General features: G+C 35.7%; 1 pseudogene; it reads left to right on the plus strand.

The window, feature by feature from the left end:
* Positions 1 to 288: 288 nt before the first annotated feature.
* Positions 289 to 1,174, plus strand: LOC143592410 (UDP-glycosyltransferase 87A1 pseudogene; annotated as a pseudogene).
* Positions 1,175 to 4,883: the final 3,709 nt, after the last annotated feature.

Genomic DNA, 4,883 nt, shown 5'->3' on the forward strand with positions numbered 1-4,883 from the left:
GTAACATGTGTGAGGGAAAATTACGGAATGAGCCGAATGCCTAGTATATTAAATAGATTTGAAGCTCGATAAATTAGTTCATACATATAAACTAGACTCAAAATTTTGAATTTAAATTGCTTGTGTTGTTAATGTAAACTGGATTTTAATATTACAAATCACAATAATCAGTGACGACAATGTGAACTTCCATTTTTGTTTGTAAGGAAATTTCACTTGCATAATTATCATAGATTACATTTACTCTTGATATTCACTCGTTTTTACTAAAAGTAAAATTGAAATTCTATTGGAAATGTGGAGGAAATAGTAGATTGCATACCCGGATTTCCTCCGATTTGGGTGGCTGATCTAGTGAGATGCTTCAATGGCAAGGGGAAATAAGTTGTTAGTCCAGCAATGTTACAAGCCATTTCAATGGCGACAAAAGTCCAATTTCTTCTTTTCGTATCGATTTGTGAGCTCAAACCCCAAGCCATCGACACTTTAAAATCCGAGCTTTCCAATCCTATTTACACCATTGGACCCACAATTCCTTACTTTAGTTTAAACGGCATGAAAAGTGACCAAAATACTCATGAATACTTTAAATGGTTAGACCGTCAACCCATGACTTTGGTTTTATATATTTCACATGGGGGTTTTCTTTCGGTCACATATGCCCAGTTGGATGAAATAATTGTTGGCATTCTCGATAGTGGTGTATGATACATGTAGATTGTGCGTGAGGAAAATGTTAATATAACTATGAAAATTACGAAAATGGGATTGTGATACCTTGATGTGACCAATTAAGAGTGTTGTGTCATGATTCCATATGGGCATTTTGGTCACATTGCGGGTGGAAGTCGACGAAAGAAGGTGCTTTCTCCGGGGTGTCGATGTTCATGTTTCCAATATTTTTTATCAAGTTCCAAATAGTAAGATGATAGTGGAAGATTGAAAAATGGGAAGGAGGGTGTCAACCCAAGAGGGTATATTGTCACACAAGAAGATATTTCAAAACTTGTTTGGAGTTTTATGGATCGGGAAAGCGAAGAAGAAAAAAAAGATGAGGAAATGTGCACGAGACATTGGGAAGATTTGCCGACAAGCGGTAACAGAGGGAGGGTCTGCTAAGATAGATATCGATTCGTTCATTTGCGACATTTCAAAGATTAGAGTCATTAATTGACAAAAAATGTATTTGTGTAACGTAGTTTAGATTTTAGTTATTGGAGGCTTTGATGGTAGAAAACGGGCAATGGATGAAATTTGGAAACCGAGTAATAAAGTAAGCGCTGACCTTTTGGTCAACATTGGCCAGAATCAACAAAAGTCAAAGGATGCCAGGCAGATTATTTATGATGAAATCTAGTTTGGTGTTAAGCCCAATCTGAGTGTTTGGTGTAGGCTAAATATTAGATTGACCGGAAGTTGTCTAAGTTAAGCCCAATCTAGTTTGGACTTGCAAAGATGAGTGCCACTTTTGGTTTGATCAATAGGATTTTCATATCAATGTCAAATATTTTTTTTTTTGAAAATTGACTTTCATTAAAAACAAACACAACCAACGACTATCACCAAGACGGAGAAAGACGCCGAAAACCAAAAACCAAAAACAACAATCACGTTACATCAAATAAACGCCATCTTTTCCAATCCACTACCCCTATCTTAGATCTATTTTTGTACCAAAGAAAACCCAAAGATTTTATATCCGCAACCATTTCTACCACCTTAGTGTTCTTGCCCGAAAAAATCTTTTCATTCCTAGCCCGCCAAATCCTCCAACAAGTAATGATGACAATGCCATGAATAATCAATCTCTTGTTCCCCGTCGCACCACTAACCTTATGCACTTCCACCAAATCATTGACATGGAAAACAAAAGATATAGGGATGTTGCACCAAGAACCAATTGCATTCCAAACGGCCATAGAAATGAAACACCCGGTTAACAAGTGCTCGAGCGATTCCTCATTACTCTCACATAAAGCGCAACTATGGTCATCACAATGCAAATGACGTCTAGCTAAAGCCTCCTTGGTTGGAAGACTATCCAGAATGGCCCTCCACATAAAAATATTACATTTTTTCGGGACCCAATCGCTTCATTGAAAACCGAAACTCCCAGCATCCACAACGGACCGCACCATCCATCTTTTAATTGACGAAACCTCGAACTCTTTGCAGCTACCAACCGCCCAAGACCATGAATCTTCACGGTCAACCATCACCACCCCTTGAAGGAGATCTTCCAACTCTTGCTTCTCGATCACCTCCTGTTGGGAGCAAGGAGGTCTAAGCCAATCCCACACAATGCGACGAGAGGATCCAGTGACCATCAACCGATCTGCTAACAAGACATTTTTATGTTTTTATACCGCATATAAGGACGGATACTTGTCCATAATCGGCGCCGAACCCAACCACAAATCCATCCAAAACCGAACTTGGCGACCATTCCCAACTGTGGCCCGGATCACTCTATTAAAACCCACACCATCAACCTTAAATTTGTTCCAAAACATAACACAATTCTTCCAAACCCCGGGAACCCCATTATTAACCGGAGCAAGCCCCCAACAGTGCGAGGACCCGTGAATAGACAACACTACTCTTCTCCACATCGCGTGATGATCATTTAGAAATCTCCCAAGCCATTTAGTAATCAGCGCTTGATTATTAACCATCAATGTCAAATATTTGAAAAATTAATTTTTAATTTAATAAGACCCATACCTATTTTAAATTAAATGCATTAGAAACCTTTATTTACTAATAAAATTTTATTATCTCTATAAATATTTAACAAATATTACATTTTATCCACATGAGTCTTTATATTTCTTTTCCCTTTTCTTCATAAAAAAACTAAGGAACACACTCAATCTTTTCATTCTCTCCATAATTGGTACTCGGAACACAGCGTAAGGACAAAAGTAGGTGGCAAAAGAATACAATAATATATAATCAAAAACAATATTAAACAAAATACCAACTTTATTTTAAGTTATTGTTTACAGATCATGATATCGCATTCACATGGTAATAATTATATGCTATATTTTTCATATAATATGTTAATGTTAATATCATATTCACGAGTATCATGTGATTACCATTATAAGTTTTAGTATTATTATTATTATTATTATTATTATTATTATTATTATTTTTTTGCAATTGGCCTTCAGGCTCGATGGTATGGGATGATGGTTAAAACTTGAGATCCTTGAAGTCTCAGGTTCGAAACCTAACTCAATGGAGGTTTTCTCTTAGTGGTGGGTTTCCTTGTGTGAGTCAGGCTTGAAACGTCAAAATCAGTATGAACGGTTAACATCTCGTATCAAAAGACTCACTTGGGTATTGATGGTGGATCCAAACGCTATTAAAAAAAACTATTATAAGTATTTTTCAGTTATAAGATGTAAATACCAAATGGTGGTTTTTTAATATTGAATTAAACCAAAGTTAATCTGAATTCATGTAATGAATGAAATCTAATAAAAGTAACAAGCAAACAAAAATAAAAATAGAAAAGTTGAATCAGTTACTAAGACAAGAATCAAGCAATCACTTCCAGTATGATGACTTATTTGGTAATAAGAATGCTTAATTCGATACATAGACATATATTATCTTGTTAAAATGATCAATCTAAAACTTAATCTATGCACTTACACTTAAGAAAATCAATCACAATAAAACGAATACAAATCATCGCACATAATTAACACCCCGTTCAAATGTTTGTGAACATCTATTCCTTATATGAGTATTGAATAGGTTACATAAGCATCAACTACATTGATTAATTGACTAAGTTTTAACAAACTAATAGTAAGTCACACCAATAGTACATCTACTACATGCATCTTGAATACCTCTAATGTGTAATGGTTCATTCGGGAAGTTAACAAGAAGTCATGTTACTATTAAGTCAACCAAATAATATCACAAACAGATACAAGAACCCATGTGTCAAAATTCCATACAAACACGAGTATGGTATACAAATTATTTAACAAAAAATACACAAAGTGAAATATGAATGTTGAAAACTTGAAATTAAAAACAAAGATGAGCTGTAGTGGGGTGGTTACTCATTGTAAGAGAAACAGTAGAAAGTGACGTGTCATGTGGCAACATTTGGACGCTACACAAACATGTACGTTGGGCTTTAAAACATGTAGCAGTAGCACTTTGTTTGGTACTTGCCACTTTTAAATTAACCATTATCATCATTATCGTACTCAGTAAATCCTATCAATAGCAAAGCTATGGTAGGGTCTGAGGATGGTAAGATGTAAACAACCTTACCTCTACTCAAAGGAATAGAGAAGTTGTTTCCGGTGAGACCCATGGCTCGATGATAGTTTTACATCAAGCCTTGGACATAAGACACATAACACTCAATCATCAGGACACCCTGATTGGTGCATGTACCCTTGTCTTTCGGCTATCAACGGCACCACATGATGGCTGATTAACCTTCCGCCATTTTTAACGTTATTTTCACGATATTAGTAAAATAATGTTAAAATTAGTAAATTTCACTTTTATCTACCTAAGAGTTCACATATATATACATCATATACACGCAACTTTCAAATTAATATATATATATAAATATGTGGTGGTGGCACATGTCCTATAATAATATTATCCAAATTCCATTTCACTAGTCTGTTGAACTTGAACTAACTCTCCAATGTCTAAACCATCAAACTCATCCACCATCATCCACCATGTGGTGGAATACCCTATCCAGGCAGAGGCCACATCAACCCCATGAGAACCTATGCAAACTCCTAGCTCAACACCATCCTTCAAAACTTCTTATCACCTTCATAGTAACCGAGTGAAGAAACATGAAATGAATCTGACCTGAACATCGA

Source organism: Bidens hawaiensis, unplaced genomic scaffold, assembly GCF_021521415.1.
Source record: "Bidens hawaiensis isolate Kalapana, Puna unplaced genomic scaffold, B.hawaiensis_p1.1 tig00001685_1, whole genome shotgun sequence".
Taxonomy (NCBI): domain Eukaryota; kingdom Viridiplantae; phylum Streptophyta; class Magnoliopsida; order Asterales; family Asteraceae; genus Bidens; species Bidens hawaiensis.